Source organism: Bactrocera oleae, chromosome 6, assembly GCF_042242935.1.
Source record: "Bactrocera oleae isolate idBacOlea1 chromosome 6, idBacOlea1, whole genome shotgun sequence".
Classification (NCBI taxonomy): domain Eukaryota; kingdom Metazoa; phylum Arthropoda; class Insecta; order Diptera; family Tephritidae; genus Bactrocera; species Bactrocera oleae.
In genome coordinates, this window is record NC_091540.1 from 16,341,364 (window position 1) to 16,360,913 (window position 19,550).

The window sequence follows — 19,550 nt, forward strand, 5'->3', positions numbered from 1 at the left end:
GTAAAGAACTTTTTATATTTGTGAAGGGTATTATAGCTTCGATGCAACCGAAATTAACGTTTTTGCTTGTTTTTCTATTCTTACCACAAAAATGGTTAAAATAATTTTTTATACGATAAACGAAAACGCCAAACGTTGTTCTTGCTTAATATTTAAACCACAAAAAATTTAAAAAAAAAACATTGCCAACTTTGGCGTAGCAAAACATATTTGTAATGCTGCCTGTCGCTCCCATCCGCCACCCACTTGTTTGAGCTGAAAGAGCTGCAAATACATGTGTCAGCTTTTTCGGCCAGCAAGTCGAATAGAATACTCAAAAAATGAACTCAAGAAGCTTCTAACGAAATAATAAACATTGTGTGAGAAAATAGTTAACAAAAAAATAGTCGCGATGTTTCCATGGCAAATTATAATCAAGTAAAAATATGAATACAAAATGAAATTATATAAAGCGAATGCTCGCAAAACATGCACAACAACACTAACATATCCAAATGTACCACAAAAAATTTAGTATGATTTGTTGGTGTGGCAGCGTGTCATTTTTATTAGCGCTTCCTACAACAACACATACACTGATATCAAAATATATAGTTACATGTCTAATATTTCTTTCTGCGCTCCAATTTCGTGCCAACGTATTTATTTATCATTTGCTGCAAACATATTTACGACTATATTTTTTTAACTTCTATAATTTTTCACTCTTTCTAAGCGTGTTGTCAGGGCGACGCCGCTGAATTCATGTTAGCGTTGCTTTTATTGCATCGACTGCTACTATTTTCTAGTTCGTCTTACTTAAACTTCTGTAGTTGTTGTAGTTTTCGAGAAAACTCTAAAAAATAGGTGTACGCTTACAAATTAATTAAAACTATAATGTTACATATTTACATTGTAAATACTTGCATAAATACATATGTATGTATATAAAAAATATATAAATTCATAGTAATTATCATTCGTCACATTTGTGCTCTTATGACACAAAAATACACTTCCTCCATTTATGTGTGTACCCAAGTGAACGGCTTGTCAGTAGCAACTGCTGTCCCTATTGTCACGTCAACAAAAACATGTCAACTGATGAAATGTTGATGGATCATTCAAACCAACAGTCAGGCAATCACTTAATTAGGCTAAAGAATAAAAACTCTTAAATGAAATAACTTTCCATACCAACACTTGATTTCGATTGTCCAATTTATATGACATCTATATGCTATAGTGGTCCAATCTGCACAATTTCTTCGGAGATTGCTGTATTGCCTTATATATATTATATGCGAGAAAACCACAAGAGTTAACGCAAATTATTTTAAATGGCGTGATTTCAACACTCCGATTCTCTTATTGATAAGTAATTAACATATTTATAGAAGAAGATAATAAGTAGTTTGAATCAAGATCAGAAAGCTTCGTCAGTCATATAATTTTTTCCAAATCATTACGTAAATAGAAACCGCGGAGATAGAAGTGTAATCTATATACATATGTATAAGTCGTGTTCTATTCTCTTTTTTGATAATTAGGGGAACTGCGATAGACAGTTATAACAAGTTATTTATATATATTTTACTATATACTATTTAACTATACAACCTGAAAATATTTTGGAACAAGATAAGAACACTTCTTCCGTCATATTAGCGTTGTTTATAGAGCAATATCGCCACATCTTAAATATCTATCTTATTAACTAATGATGAACCATTTATTGGTAAACTCAAACTATATTATTCACTCTGGTAACACACTTGGTGTTGTACAGTATTTTTATTTCCAACCGATTTGAACCGAGTACAGGAAACTTAAAGAAAGCAAAAGCTATTTATCGTACAACTTATTATTAACTGTTGCCGAGGCCAATAAAATACTCAGTTGCTCTCTCTTCCCTCTCTCTGATTCGTTTCTTATAGAGATCGCTGAAATACTCTTAGCAATGGAAAGGTATTTATCGGGAAGATCAAATAAGTTCATAAGTTACTTTATATTCAGCTCTGTCCCTCTCTCATGCTCTTTTATTAACTTACTAGAATTTGTGTGAAGGAAAACGAGTTAAAATAATCTTGAAGGAAGTGTTGACTTCTTGATTGCCCCACTTTTGCAAGATCAAGATTGAGATACTTCAGATCTCACTCCTATTGACAGCCAAATAGTTGAACTAACAGAAATGGAAGTAGATAGCTTAAGCTGGTTCAAGGCGCCATCTGGAACTAATATATCCAACGACTGGAGTTTTCTGGTTTCATAGAGAACTTTTCTTTGGCAGTTCAAATGTGAACCCCCATTTTGAAGATCAATCATCTTTTACCTAACTGCTCCCATAAACAAAGTTGTTTTTATATATATCCAAACTGGTTGTCTGGGGCGCACTGGTTTTCTCTACTACTAAGGTATTGAGGGTAATACGAGTTCAAAACGCTTGTGCAAGCTTTTTATAAGTCTCGCTGTGTGCATACACTATTTATATGTGTGTACATTCAAGACGTGACTGCTAAACGTTTAGCTTTGTCATACTTAAATTTTTTTCATTCATATCTCATCACGCATAAACAAAATTATAAATTAGTACGAAGCTAGTTACAATGGAAAACTTTTCGTACATTTCGAATTTTTTTTAAGTGAGAGCACACACTGTATGTAAGTAGGTACATACAAGTATGTATGTAGTCAACATTCACTTTTTCTATTCATGAACAAAAATAATTTTATTGCTTTTCGTTGAAATTTCTGTTGTTACCCGTCCGCTTGTTTTCCGTCCGTCCATCCATCCATCCATCCGTTGAGCTTACACGCCATACCACTTCCATAGCTTGAGCCACAGACTGCCCATAATGTCCATATATCCACATACTTCCATATATAACAACAATCGGTAGACCCGCATGCGTCCCACTGTATTTCCACGTTATGGCCCGTGACTTCTCCCATATACACACGTTTACTCGTATTTTACGATGCGAACAATCGTCCCATTCGTTCGTGCGGTGTGACTCACTTGAGCGTAACGTAAGCGCAGCCCAGCTCGAAGCGCGCTCGACGCTGACGCCGCATGCATAAGGTACGGCACATACGAGCTGCTTACTCCCCTATGACTACTTGGAGAGCAAGTCCAAACCTAGCAAACACACACATACATACAACTATAGTTTTGGACAAATAAAACTCTCATCCGCTTTTGTTTGGTTCCGCTGGCTGGGCTGACGGCCCTCACTCCCGACGAGCTGAGCTGAGCCGAGCTGGACTAACTAAGTAACCACCGCCTGGTGCGCTATTGAGCTGACTTGTTTTGTCGCCGTGAGTAAAGTTAGCTTTTCATTAAACGAGCGTGTATTGTGGCATTTTTCTGTATGCCGGGAGTCATACTCGATATGAGCTTGTTGCAGTGCTCCGCAAATATTATATACATACATATACGCATACCTATAGCTACCAAATGCAACAACAACTGCAGCTGCTGTAGCTAGCTGGCAAACAATAAAAGTCGTCAAACAATCAGCAGTTGTGTATATTGTATATTTCTTTTGTTTTCTTTGTGTAAGTTTAAAGCGAACCCCCCAAAAGCACGTCAATATTGCTACTAGCATACATACGAATATACATATGTACACCTATGTAGGTTGTCTGGTGGTTTTACTTGATACTTTTACGTACTCATATATGCTTTTGGCTTTTTCCAGTATTTGTTTTCGCAATTGTTTTAACAAGTTGAGGCAGCTGTTCCCAAACTTTTCTAAAGTGAATCGACAGGCATCAGTGTTATTGTTTCAAAATATTACATTTTCGTAAAAATTGTGTTTTGAATTTAAAAATTCCGCTGTAGTTAAACTCTTTTACCACAGTATCTATGTGAAAGCTGTCTAAAACTATCTTTATAAATGTGATATCTTTAAGTAATCCCCAAAGCAGCGGTACCCTTTAAATATTGTTAAATCACGCTAACAGAATAGATTCGCTATAAAAATGCCTCTAAAGTAGCATTCGTTATTCCATTGACAGCTGAAAAATAGCAGAGATATATTAATGAACATGAACTTAAGACTTTACATATCTCCAAAGGGTGGCCAATCGACCGGCACAAAACTCTTAATAATACGCTGTGTGGGAAGTGGCCCCGATTTTTTTTATGCTTCTAAGTTAGTTTTTAAAATATTGGTGCTTGAAAAGTGAAGTGAAGAGAGTGAGAGTTGAGGCCTTACCATTTAATAAATTTAGATCCTTCACGAGAAGCCAGTGTATTTATCCAAAGTGATTTTTAATGAAGAACATTAATTTAGATTCATTTCCGAATTTCCTATATTAAACCCAAAATTCTGAGACAACTTCAAAATAGGAATTTAAAGTTCGAAATGCCACATTTAAAAGTAAGTTTTCGACAAATTTTAATGAAAATTTATTTTTTACTAACTCAAGAAATATAATATTTGGTAAACATAAACATAAATTTGTATCATTGTTAATAGCTATCAAAGATTATATATAGTCTTACCAAGACTTACGCGTTTCAATACTTGTATTACTTTGGGTTAGTTACACCATTTCTTCCGTTAAAAATCATTACTGATTCTGTTTATGATAACTTTGAGAACTTCGATCTGACAGAATAAAATATTTGGATTAATCCTCTCGCTAAGTGAAGACTTACTTGGTGATTGCGGAGGTTTCGAAAGGTTCTGAAGTTAATGAAAACTGTCAAATCAATGCTTTCAACTGAGACAGACGGATATTAATTGAATTTAGGTAGCAGTTACTAATACACTCCCAGTAACTTTTTCGCTTAGAACTTCACACCCATATTTACAATTTCCTGCATGACTCTGCGCCATTATCATACAATTAACACCGAAAACGTACTAAATTTCCAACGAAAAAGAAAATAATTAATTACCTTGCCGCTGGTAGCCAACAAAGTCTAATAAATAAATAAGTAAATGAAGCAATTTCTTAAGTAACTTAATAACAACAAATAGAAAGGTAAACAAGGCAATCTGGAAAAAATACAGTGCCAGGCAGCCAACACCTGATTGCACCGCACCGCAGTGCGCACGCATACAAGATGAAAATTAACACACAGTCGCCCAAGCGACGCGGCACGGCGCGGCATGTCACGCAAACACGATTATTAAAATCGGTACATAGCTATGTAAAAATTTATTTATATTTTTAAAATTATTTATTTAGATTATTTGTTTGCTATGCGCTGCGTATTTATTTCATTACAACTGCGGGCGTTGAGATGCCAAGTCGCGCTTGAATTGTAAACGGCAGCGCGGTTGTGTTTGGGCGCGGAAGCGCCAAAAAAGCGCGGTCTTAGCGCAGATGACTTACAACGCCAGTACAATGGCTCATCCAAACATTAATTTACATTTCATGCTTGCCGTATGTTTACAAAGCCTGATTACTGAGCGCGTTGCGCTTCTGTGTCGCAGTGTTGGCGGTGGCGGCTTCGCTTGCCGCGCGCCAGCATATTTTTCCGTTTGCTGACGCTGAGCTAATTTTCTTTATTTTTTAACGTTGTGCGCTGCTCGCTAGCTGTTGAGTGATTGTTTTTTGTTGCGCGCTTCGCTGGCTAGCTAGCAAGCAAGCTAGCAAACTGACTTGGCTGCTTACTTTGCTGACGCGCTTCGTTTGTTTGCTTGCTGTTTGACTGCTGCTGGTTCGTTTGTTTAGTTTCGTTAGCGCGCTCACTCGCTACGCTTTGCATTGCTTAACGCTGCTACACTCTACACTCCATGCACACTCCGTTATAGTATGCTTACAAATATGTATTGAATTTATACGCTCGGAGCGCGTTGTGCTTTTTAATAAGCGTGATGACTGTGGCACTTGAGAGCGGACGAACAAGTGTACATGTGCGAGCGCGCGCCCGCAGCCAACTTGTATGTGGTATGCTGCGCTCGGGCGTACTTTTGGTGGGTAGTCGCAAAGTCACAGCAAGTGGGCTAACTTAGTCTATTCGTGTATCGTGTGCGGCGCACTCACTAATTTATATGGCGCAAATACGCCAGTCAACATTAACAACGAAATTCGATGTATGCGCGTGTGTGTATAGCATCACACGCTCCACATATCGCAGTGACCAATGTTTTTTGGTTAATTTAAATGTTTCGGTCGTTGTTGGTTTTGCCAGCGTTTTACGGCGCGTTTTGAAAATTGAATTTTTTATTTTTGCTAGCAAACGCGTTATGTTGTGAAATGTGTGCGCAATGCGCGGCAGCAATAATGGTTCCTAAGTAATAAAAATTTATTTTTTTTACGAAAAAAGTGTTAATAAAATGTTAAAAAAGTAAATATTGAAACAAAAGCTATTTGAAGTTCGAAATTCATATTTTCTCATCGCATACAATATTCGCATTTGGCTTACCCTGAACCCGCGAGCGCGTTTGTTTGAATTGTGAATTTGAGCTTGCAAATGCAACAACAATACGGTTGTGTGAAATAAAGCTTTGAATTGAACCACTATAGTGGCGCGCAAGGCCGGGGTGAAGGATGTGTCGTCGAAGTCAAGCACAAAGTGACAAAGTAAAGCTTAAAATTTATTCATACACATGCATATGCGCTGATACATACATGTGTGCATATGTATGTAAATTGTGCAATTTACAAGTGAATTTTAATAAAATGTTGAAAAAGTTGTAACGCGTTGTGTCTCAAAGTGCAAACTGAAGTTTATGGCGAACGCTTGGCATATTCAGGCACTTATAAGTAAATATTTATTTACCTATATATAGCTCGTATGTAAATACATATACATAAAAGTTACTGCATCATTTGAAATATGACTTTGGGATGCGCTGCGCCGCGCTGTGTCATGCCGCGTCGCTAAAGTACGCCGCCCTGTTGCCTGCGCGTCAGCAGCGCTTTTACGGCGCGCCTAATTGTATCATCACAGCTATATACAAGTGAAAAACAGCAGCAATAATGACCACACGCATTACAGCTGTGTGACCAAAAGCAAATATAATAATTTTGCAACCGAAATTGACACTTAAATTAATTAATACATATTTGTCGTGTGCAATTTCGAAAATCAAGTACACACACGGCAACAAACCTATATTGATATATTTATATTATATAATGTAGCTGCAGTTATTCTCGCCATATATGCATACACTTATATATGTGTAGATATAATCTCTTATTTGCATATCATTATAGCAAAATGCGTTCATATGTTTTCTGCATTTATGAGGCAATTAATGCAAGTGTATAAGTGTGTATGCTTGTACTTGTGCTGATGCGTGCTTTTCATATTGCCAGGGCCAGTGAAGTAGGAAGCAACTGTCATTTTTTTTTTATGCATATATAAAATCTATATGTGTATGAGTATGCCCTAAAAACGCAACGACACAACGGCAATCTATATATTGTATATACATATGTGTATATATATAAATGCTTAAATAAATGTTACATAAAAAAATTACAAAACAAATGTTGTCAGTACACTGAGAAGAAAGTTATACATAAATTGAAAAATATTCGTTGTGTGACTGAGGGTGTTAGAAAAAAATTAAGTAAAAAAATTTTAAAAAAATCATAAAATTAATTAAGAAATAATAACTAAACCTAATATGATGAAAAATAATTATTTTACTCAAATTCGTAATATTGAGCATCAACGTGGGTAGAATGGAAACCAAATTTAAAAAAAATGTATATAAAAAAATTAACGTAAATTAAAGTTTAGAAATTTGTCTTTGAATTTAAAATAAAAAAGCAACATCAAATTTAATATATATAATATAAGAAAAAGAAATTAATTAAAAAGGAAATAATGTAATATATTATATTATGCTTCATCACTGTGGAATAATGAAAGGATACATTAAAACATAAAAACAAAAATAAAAAAGTTAAATAAATTAATAATGTAACCGATTGATTTAATAAATTAATAATTGTGAATGACTGAAGAAAATGCGATCTAAATTTAAAAAAAATTTAAGTGATAAATTAATTTAATAAAACTATAAGAAAAAGTTAAATTAAAACAAAAAAATAAAAAGCTATAAATAAAACTTAAAAAATTAAAAAAATAAAGCAAGTAGTAATATAAGAAAATCCTTCAAAAACAAAATTAAAATAATTTGATATGATAAACTAAGGAATAATAAAAAAGAATTCAAAATATAAAATACAAAAATAAACAAGTAAGGAAGCGCTTTGTTCAGGTGTAACCGAACATTTCGTACTCTTGCAACTTGCCAAGATCAAAGCCTTCAGGTGTTGTCAAAACTTTATTTTAAAATTGTTGCGGAAGAATTCAACATTCATTGTTCGACGAAATCCTGAATAGATTACGATCAAATTTGTATCTTATTAACCTATATTATAGGTCATAAACTAAAATAGTTTTATAACTATATTTTACTTCCCGTCAGCAAAAATTATATTAAAATCATCCTCACATAAGAAATATCTGACATAAACTCAAGCGAAGAGGCTAAATTTTGATATTATACCTATATTGAGTTGATGTGGAAAACGCAACTCATTACATTAATGATATGAGGTTTGCACCATTCATATTAAGCGCTTAACCACATAATTTTTAAGAAAGCTTATATTAATTTCATTAAAATATCACATATTTTGACCAACCTAAACGGTTTAAAGTCAGCTGGAAGGTCGGAAATCACTATATATGATATGGTGACCTTTTGAAATTACTCAGGTATACTCGAGAACATATTATATACACAGTGACCGACAAATCCGGCATATGGTTTGTTAAAATATCGAAAACCATTATAATATGTAATTAATGAGAGTCTGGGTAATTCGTAAATTCATTTCACATATTTTCGTACCATCATCAATATTTATGAAGTAAGGTCAGCATGATGTTCGAAAAACCTGATATTAGTTATATTGTGGCCCGAACAAGTTTGCCGCCGATTTTATCTATTTAAGGCACAAAGATGCACCGTTATTAGAAAAACACGCTCTCTTATTTTGATTAAGATAACTCACATATTGGCCGATATATGCGGTATCAAATTAACCAGAAGTTCGAAAATCTTTATATTAGGTTAATGGGAGCCAAGGGAAGTATTGACCCGATTGAATTCAATTCGAAAGAACTCTCTCCAAATTTCATTAATATATCTCACAGATTGACCGATCTTTTCGGTAAAAATTTAGCAATAGGCACTGGGGGTATAGGCATATTCGGTATCTGGAGCCTTGATCAGTTATGGTCTGTTTTTGACAATGCTTAGGTTATACAAAGCTAAAGGCAAGTTAAAATCATAAAAAACATAGGTATTAATCGAAAAAAAATAATGACAAAAAATAAATAACATTAAAAATTTTAACAAAATAAAAAACTTATAGCAGTTACGTATACATATGTACATAAATGCCTCAGGGGAAAATTAAAAATTGGAGTAAGAAATATTATGAAAATAATTAAATATAAATAAGAAAATAAAACAATAAATAACACAACAATTTTTTTCCACGAGATTTGGTGTAAACTCACCTTCTTATGTCCCAAACATGCTGTATTTTTTTCATTTGAAATATTTTTTATTTATTACCGTCGTCACGATATCTAATCGACCCTTATGAAAAAGAAACGAGAAAAAAACGATAACTTCAATTGCACCGAAGCTATAATACTCTAATAATATAAAAAAGTTTTCCATGCAAAAACTTGATTCCGATCGTTCAGTTTGTATGGCAGATATACGCTACAGTGGTCCGATATCGACGGTTCCGACAAATTTGTTGCTGTTTCTTGGAGAGAATGAAAAGAATGTGTCCAAAATTCAGAGCGATTTTTGAATAATCCTTGCAGGGTCCATTGAAATCGATTTGTTTTTAATTTCTAGACTGGAATACCCCCTTAATAGTGCTGTCAAATTACCTTTAGGGAAATTTTTATGGAGCTGCGCACTCAGAAAACACTCACTTATAAAAAGAAACAGTTATTTTATATTAGCAATTTTCCTAGAGCGGTAAGCGCTCAATTTACCATATAAATCATATAAAATTATATTTTATTTATCAATTCAAAGCTGTAACGGTATATTCATATCCAATACTCCAACTTGTTTTTGTTTTATTTTATTTTTTTCATTCCCTTTTTTGCGGTGTAAACGCAATTACACATCAGCTGTTTATTGTGCTGCCATAAACCTTTATATATTAATGCTGACAATCACAGTTACATATTTGTATATGCATATATGTATAATTTTATTAACACATACTTTATACATATAAGTACATGTGAATGTGTATGTTTGCGTGCGCATCCGCAAACCTGTTTCGCCATTGAATTTCGTGTGCCTTTTTCGTCTTCAATCACTAACGATTTTAATATAAATATGCTTGTATGTGTGTATGTATGAAATAAGCTCTGTATATTAATACATGTTTGGGGTTGTGCTGAAAAAAATACAAAAACAAAAAGTAAATTAAATTAAAAATTTGTTTGCGCAAAAGTTAGAATACTAAAAATACATACAAATATTTGCATACAATAACGGTTTAAAAAACTCGGAAAAAATTTAACTAACTTAACTGGAAAGTAACTGCATTAAGAGAATATAAAAATAAATAACAATAAAAACAGTAAGCAAGTAAATGGCTAAGGGAAATTTTCGAAAATCAAAAATCACTCGTGCGCGATTTTATCTGCAGCTGTGTGAAACAAGTATATATATATATTTTATGTGGCTAACTGTTTCTTTGCTTACATACATACTACATGTGAGTCTGAGTGCGCTTACCTGCGCTATAAGTTATTTTGTAAAAACAAAAACCAGAAAAAACAGCTGCACCAAAGCTGTAATACCCTTCACAGGTGCATTTCTTATAGCACTAATGTGTAAAACTAAGTATATCATACAAGGAACTGGTTTTGATGGTTCAGTTTGTATGGCAGACATATCCTATAGTATATATAGTAGTCCGACCTGAACAATTTGTTCGGAAATCGTAGCGTTGCCCTGGGCAATAATCTATGCCGAATTTCTTGAAGATATCTGATTAAATAAAAAAGTGTTTTATACAAGAACTAAAATTTTCTATAAAAGGACTTTGATTTAGAATTACAAATGAGTAGCTTCTTGGCGAAAAAAGGATGTGTGCGAAATTTCGGATAGATATCACAAAAACTGGAAGACTAGTTCGCGTATGTATGGACAGACGGACATGGCTATATCGTCACGCTGATCATTTATATACCTATGTATATATGTACTTTACAGGGTTGCCGACATCTCTTTTTGGGTGTTACAAACTTCGTGACAAACTTAATATACCCTGTTCGAGGTATAGAAACAACTTCGTTTATGTACTTACTGCTGACGAAGCTGCAATTGCGCCCGTTGTTTTGGTTTTTGTAGTTATGGTTTTTGTTATTTCTGTTAGTGTTATTATTATTTTTACTTAGTCACAAAAGCTCAAAGCAAACCAAGCTCAATGTAATGCATACATATTCACATAAGTATGTATGTATATGTACAATATATACAATTCATATTTATTATTATATATGTATATGCCCATGCCCATGCCCACTTACATATATTATATAAAAAAAAACATATATATGCGCATATATTTCACCCGTCTGTAACTAACTGTGCAACTAGTTATCTGCAATTGCTTTGAAGAACGTGCGGTGCATACAAATGCAACAGCAACAACAACAACAATCATAATAATAATTGTAATGATGGTAGCAACTACAACAATTGCATACAGCTATAAAGCAAAAGTTAACGCTAACGGATAAAAGCCACAAAACAAAAAACAAAGCGCAAAGCCATTACAATACGAGAGAGAAAAAAAGAAGAAAAAGAAGCAACAGAAAAAGTGGCAAATAAAAGTAGTGAAAAACGATAACCATGGCAAGTAAATAATTTAATGACGTTGAATTTCAATTTCCTCTTCCTATCCAATTCCGCTAATAGACATTGGCTAGCGTACAGTAAATGGCAAGCAACAACAATAAAAGTAATAATAACAAAAACATCATAAGCCAACTTAACTGAATGTACGGAAGTGCAGAGAGGCATAAATATATATATAATATTTATAATACATACATACATATACATATAGCCTCTATAATGACATTAAGCCAACAGCCAGCCTGACTGACTGTATATATTTATCTGTATGTATATGCATGCAGAGTCACTTGCAGCTGACGTCGCCTTGTGCCACTGCGCCAATCAGTCAAGCACTCAGTCACTTAGTCAGTCAGCCGCTGTTGTCGGCCATGCATTTTGGTTCCGTTCCATGCGATTCAGTGCGCCTCGCAGTTGTCCGTCGTCAATCGTCAGTTGGTTTAGACCACAAACGTTGAGACATCCACTTCCCATATTTACACACAATTGTCGCACATACACATTTACATATGCACACATGCATACATACTTACATATATTTTTATAAAAGCTATTGTACATAGCAATATTCATAAAGCCACTACATACGCTAGCTTCAGCGGTGATAAATACCGTTTAATTTGTATGCAGTGTTGGGAAAAGTTATGACTTTGAATTTGGTCTGATTTATGCCACTGTATTGAATACGAATATTAATGAAATGAGTTTTCATTTGCTACGAAGCAGTTAACTTAACCTAAAAATAGTAGCCGATTACCAGAAAAGTTATAAGTAAGTATTCTTGTTGTTGTTATAGCCATAGAAAAAATAGTTCCCAAACCATTTTGATTACTTCAGATGAGTTGACAGTCCTTGACCCGTTGTAAAAAACCGAGTGCGTTTCAGTTACGTAGATCCAACTGTCTTGTAAGCGGAGTAATAAATATGTTATATTAAATGGTTACAGGTTTGGGAGTAAGGCAAAGTTAATCGAACTTCTCTCTGCCATGCTTTAATAAACGTGTCTTTGAGTGTATAAAAAAATGTTATCTTGACAATTTGATATAATTTGGACGCTATCGGGACAATCGACCGAATCACCTTTTGAAGCCGCTACGGTTGAAGGTGATTCTTGGAACTCGCGCTGTCTGAGAAAAAATTAGAAATGGAATGTTATTCTACATACGATTTACTAGTAAAGTAAAGTACGTATATTTTAGCTTCACATACATTTTTTACAAAATGTCGAACTTGTAAAAATATGTTAAATTTTTGAATGAAAAACTTAGCAGTAAATTGTGTTTGGAAAAAAACTAGAGCTACAATTTCAAGTCGATACTTACTAACTATCGCTAGTTTTCAAGTATTACTGTTGGCGCCTATTTGAAAAATGCAGTTTCGAGAAAAACGCTTTTAAGCGGTTACATGGGTTTCGTCGGGTAAATAAATGCCTATTTTCAATAATTTTTTTTCTATATAAAAAATTATTTATTTAATTCAAACTTTTTTCTGTCTTAAAGATACACATTTAGAGAATAATTTCTGAGATTTTCAAAAAAAAACTTAAAACTCCGCCATTGTAACGTCATTTCCGGTGACCCCTCGAAAACAAGATGCGTCCGCGTTGTCAGCATAACTCCTAACAGGATCATGTAAAATGAAAATAAATAATATGTGTTTTAGTTAAGACCATAAATTATTTTTAAAAAATCCTAAATCGTAACTTCTTAAATAAATTCTAAAGCATTGAACTTACACTACTAGAGTGAAAACTTATTTTCACTATGGCGGCCAAAACAAGGTGAGCAACTCATTCATCATTGCTATTTCGCCCGCCACTGTGCGCCGCTTGCAAATACCCTACATATACACTTACATAAGTACATATCTACATAGAAAAGTAGTTATGTACAACATAGCCGGCCTATTATGTGCCGTTCCGCATTTGCGGCTATTGGACATGAATACGAAATTAAATATGATTTTACACTGTAGTTATTGTTGTATTACACTTTTTTCTTTTCCCCATTTGATTTCTTTTTATACCCTAAACAAGGTATTTTAATGTTTGCCACGAAAATCGTAACACTCATAAGGAAACGACGGCAGCCCTATAAAATATATACATAAATGATCAGATTGACGACCTGAGCCGATTTAGCCATACCCGTCTATCTGTCTATATACATGCGAACTAGTCCCAGTCCCTCGGCTTTTGAGATATCGATCTGAAATTTTGCACCCGTCCTTTCATCAACAAGTAGCTGCTCATTTGTCGGAACGGCCGATATCGGACCACTATAGGATATAGCTGTCATACAAACTGAGCAATCGCAATCAAGTGCTTGCATAGAAAACTTTTTCCTTTCACGAGATATCTTCACAAAATTTGGCATGAATTATTGTCAAAGGCAAAAATGCCACCTCCAAAGAAATTATTCAGATCAAATCACTATATTATATAGTTGCCATACAAACTGACCAATAAAAATTAAGTTTTTGTAAGGAATCTTTTGTATATTTGAAGGGTATTATATGTTCGCTACGGTGCAACCGTAGTTAACGTTCTTTTCTTGTTTTTCTTAATTTCAATTTATTTATGCATTTTCTATTGCTAAGATAGAGCAAAATTACAAATAAAAAACAAGTAAGGAAGGGCTAAGTTCGGGTGTAACCGAACATTTTATACTCTCGCAAAGTCAAATAGTATACTCGTTTGAGATTTCTTTGTGGATTAACTGATATTTTCGGTAGAAGGTCAACTATAGGCACTGGGGTCCACATATTTAGTACCTAGGGGCTTAAACAGTTTTGGTTCGATTTAGACAATTTTTGGCCACAAGGTGGCATACTTTCATCGCATTATTCACGCAAAGTTTTATCCCGATACAGTCATTGTTGCCTGATTTGCATAGTGGAAAGTGAAAGAATCAGATGGAATTTAAAATGTTGTTATATGGGAAGTAGGTGTGGTTCTAGTCCGATTTCGCCCATTTTCGCAGTATGACATAGAAACATGAAAAGAACGCTAGCCACCGAATTTGGTTGAAATCGGTTAAGCAGATCTCAAGATATGGGTTTTCACCTAAAAGTGGGCTGTGCCACGCCCACTGTCTAATTTTGAACGCGGTTCCTATAAAGTCATCTCATACCATCCCAGAGATAAAATTTAATGTCTCTGGCGTGTTTAGTGCTTGATTTATCGCGCTTTTAGTAGTTTTTAACAGTACCGTTATATGGGGAGTGGGCGGAGTTGCCACCCGATTTTAACTATTTTCACACCGTCAATAGAAGTGCTAAAAACATTTTCTTCTAGTGAATTTTGTTATTATAGCATTAGCGGTTTAGGAGATATGCACATTAAACCTATTAGAGGCGGGACCACGCCCACTTTTTAAAAAAAAGTTTTAACTGCGGATGCCCCTCCCTAATGTGATCCTGTGTACCAAATAACAGTCTTGTATCTTATTGCGGAGCTTAGTTATGGCAAGTTATTTGTTTTTGATTAATGGCGTTTTGTGGGCGTGGCAGTGGTCCGATTACGCCCATCTGCAATACCAACCGTCTCACGGTACCAAGAAACATGTCTACCAAGTTTCATAAAGATATCTCAATTTTTACTCAAGTTAGAGCTTGCATGGACGGACGGACGGACGGACGGACAGACAGTCACCCGGATTTCAACTCGTCTCTTCATCCTGATCATTTATATATATATAACCCTATATCTAACTCGATTAGTTTTAGGTGATACAAACAACCGTTAGGTGAACAAAACTATTATACTCTGTAGCAACAGGTTGCGAGAGTATAAAAAACGGTAAGAAAGCAATGTGAGAAAAAAAGTTGGTGGAAAAAGTGAGATAACTGCATTTAGCTGATTGTGTATCTAATAATATGGCGGTGTACTGCATGTGTGTGTATTTTGCTATTTTCCATAGTTTTCTATGCATTTGAATGGCAAAAGGCAAGGCGAATGCGCAAGTGCATTAATTGTTTCGCAACGCAATACAAACATACACACGCTCGAGCTAGGTGCATAAATATGTATGCGTTAGTAAGTAGCTCGTATGTGTGTGTGTAATTTCTTTTGCATTTGCGAAAGTGCAAATTGTATGTAATGAGCTGTCGGTAGCGCGCAATTACAATGTTTTACACGAACAACAAATGCAACCAAAGTGGTCAGTCCAAGGTATACTTATGGATGTGTATAAGTACAATACATATGTCTGTATGTGTGTGGTCTTATTACAATAAAGGGGCGCCTATTTGCGGATACTTATTGTTCGTGCCGCTAGACACCTGTGTGTTGTCTGTCCGCCACACTCAAGCGCACAATGCGCCAGCCAACACCGCAGCTTCAAGAATGGCGTTAATGCACCAACGCAGCGCAGCCAAAGCCACGAGCAACAGCCGTGGCTCAGCTATTCTCAATTTTTATTTCTTCTTCTTCTTCTTCTAAGCCACAGCTGTCAGCTGTTGCGCCACCAATTTTCACAGCTCACAAAAGAACTTTGCTAAATTGGCGCTTTGCGCAAGCGTCTTGGATACTTTGACTCCATAAGCGCATATACACACACTTCCATATATACATGCTCAAATGGCATTATTTGGCCAGAGCATTTACCACCGACATGCTTGCAATTGCTGCTGCATGAATGTTAGCTTTGGATGGATTGTAGGCAAATGGTTGTATCAAGGTTAACTTGCAAATTGACTTGGTAATGTCGTTGTTACTGTGATTGTTATTGTTGCTGCAATTGCTATGCCCAATAGAGTTTGTTGTTGGCGGACAACAAAAAATGAGCAAACCTAAATTGAGTTCTTTGCACACTTGTTTGGGTATGCATACAGTCTGTCAAAAAAGTCACATACAAAGTTTTAAACTGATTTAAAAATATGGAAAATCTATTGATTATTGTTTTTTCTTTTATTTTTTCAAAATTATTATTCGTCCTTGAATATATCTTTCTCAAAACTAAAATTATTAACTGCATGCTGAAAGTATAGGTAGACTGTAAACAGATCGGTTTCGCATCTTATTTGATCAATGTGTCATAGTCCTCCGTCATTCATACAGTACATTTAGGGTTCTCTCGTACAAAATAACTGGTTGTGGGAATTGAGAACTGAATTTATTTTAAGTTTCTTGTGGACTTTACCTTCTAACTACTGCCGTTGTAGCTTTATACATATTGTTCTCTGATTTAATTCGTTTAGTAAATTCAACTTAAATTTTTTTTTTAATTTTGGTTTTGCTAAAATATGACAAGTAAAAACAACTAACTAAACTAAAAGTTTTCGTCACAAAAAATTATTAATTGAAATTATTTGCAAAAAATAATTTCACTAAATTCAATTTAAAATTAAATAAATGAAGTTAAATTATCAACAAAAGTAGCCATAATTAAAATCGAAATGCTTTAATGAAGGAATCCGTCCACGTACATTTCGCACAGACTGTAGTTAAATAAATGAATTGAATGGAGTATTTGCAAGTTTAGAACATGTTTTAGCAATAATTTTTGCAGGTACACCGTAACCGAAAAACCAAAAAAAAAAGTAATAATAATGAAGAAACAATCGACGTTGCAAACATGTTGCCCGAAAAGCGGTCAATCGACCAAGCGACCGAACTTAACCGACAACCAGCAAACCACTAGACCAGTGAACCAATAGCAAAACTCACTAACGGCTATTCAATGACTGTGATTTTTGCCGCTTGAAATTTTCTCATGACATTAAATGCATTGCAGTTTGTACAAGTAATGTTGTCTGCAAGTACATACATATGTATGTATTTAGCTGTGTAATGATTACTCAAACACCTTTTAGACGGAACGGTTACAAGCAAAAATTTACAAAGAAAAACGAATGAAATGCAACTACTTGTCGCACATTAGCAATGAATTTGCTGAACTCAATTGCAACACTGAGCGTATTAAGGTACCTTGTACACGTATATACACATGTATATACATTCATAAATATCTATTTAGGATTTGTTCTCAGATCGAATTTCTTATGAACTTTGAATTTTGTAATCTCTGATAATGACTCATATACAAGTATTTATTATGACCTTCATTTTGTTTAACTGTATATTCATATAATTTTTATTGTAATAAAATGACTGAAATAAAGATCTCAGTACACTTGATAAATATTTTTTTAAATGAAATTTTATGATTTTAATTGTCAAATGAAGACAGAGAGAGAGAGAGAGAGTATGGCGATTGATAGTGAGAGATTGTTTACTCTAATTTAGTACAAATAGGTTATAAGCCCTAATTCTCCATCCCTGATTATTCAGATTACGGGTTGGACGTGTTATATTCCGGCGGCCTCAGCCTGCGAGAACTGCAAATACGGAGCAACGACTAGAGATCAATTAGTTTCTTCACAGGTGTTTCAGTTTTCAGTTATAGTTCAGAATTTCCAGACTATTGTAGCGTTTTTCAAGCAGAAGTGATTGACAATTACATATGTCTTAAATAATGGCATTGACATCTTACATTGAGATGTGAGTTATTTTAGAGAGTCAATCATTCGTAACGATCCAGGACAGAGATATTGGTCAAGAACTCACTAATTGTGCATCTCAAAAATTATGTATACCTACTTGACCTCTCTTTCATATGCGGTTATACGGGGCCCTGTGAACTCGCAATCAAGGACATACTCAACATTACTTGCCCGAGTTGGTTGCGGAGAAGCGAAGAAATTTTATAATACAACTTGCCGTTTCTTTAAAAACCGTGAAACAATTTGTTTTTTCGTCGGGTATTTTTTTCCACGTATCGAATCCTTGAAGAGTTTTAGTATGTTATTATATCCTGAACATGGTATATTAAGTTTGTCACGAAGTTTGTAACATCCAGAAGGAAACGGATATATATGGTACATATACCATATATATAAGCTGTTTTCGATTCGCCAAGCTCTACTGTCCAGCGAATTGGACAAACTGCCATTTGCTCAAACAAACGGGCAGCACTTTCTTAGTGGAGAAATTCTTTTTTCGCATCAAAACACGTTGCTGCAACCATTTATTTTAGTATTCTATAAATGATTATAATTGACTTTAAGTCTTATGTTTTAAAAATACAAGAAAAAAAGAAATTTGTAATTTAATTTGCAAAAAAACAACTTGGCAGCATTGAAGATACCACTTTAATAAGGTATCCGCATACTATACACTCTTACACGAATTGAAATCGATAACTTTGTTGTTGCTGTTGCATGTAATTTTTTTGACAAGAGAGCGGAAGCGAGCGAAGAAATGGCGAATCGAAGACAGCTGTAAATGATCAGAGTGACAAGCTGAGTTGACTTAGTAATGTCCGTCTGTCTGTATATACAGGAACTGCTCAAGTGTCTTGCCCTCTCAATTGCTGATATGCATAGAAAACTGGCGAGATATCTTCCAAAACTACGGTATAATTTCCGAAGAAATCGTTCAGATCGGACCACTATAACTTATTGCTTCCATACAAACCGAACGATTAAAATCCAGTATTTGTCTGGAAAACTTTTTTATTTGACAAGATATCTTCAGGAAATTCGTATGGATTATTATCCAAGGCAATGCTATAATATCCGAAAAAATACAAACTGAGGAATCAGAATCAAGTTCTTGTATAGAAAACTTCTTTTTATTTGACAATATATCTTCATGAAATGTTGAATTTTGTAAAT

General features: G+C 34.5%; 1 protein-coding gene across 7 annotated transcripts in view; it reads left to right on the forward strand.

Annotated features, from left to right (window-relative positions):
• Positions 1 to 19,550, forward strand: part of siz (Brefeldin-resistant Arf-GEF family protein schizo) — a 118,161-nt gene that overhangs the window by 61,456 nt on the left and 37,155 nt on the right. For 4 of the 7 annotated variants that reach the window (XM_014235491.3, XM_070112085.1, XM_070112084.1 and 1 more), the window contains exon 1: positions 5,947 to 6,233. The exons of 2 other annotated variants lie outside the window; for them this stretch is intronic. The gene's annotated coding sequence lies outside the window, so the exon portion shown is untranslated. Of the gene's footprint in view, positions 1 to 5,946; positions 6,234 to 6,306; positions 6,706 to 19,550 lie in introns of those variants that run through there. One more of the 7 variants, XM_070112087.1, reaches the window with a different exon arrangement.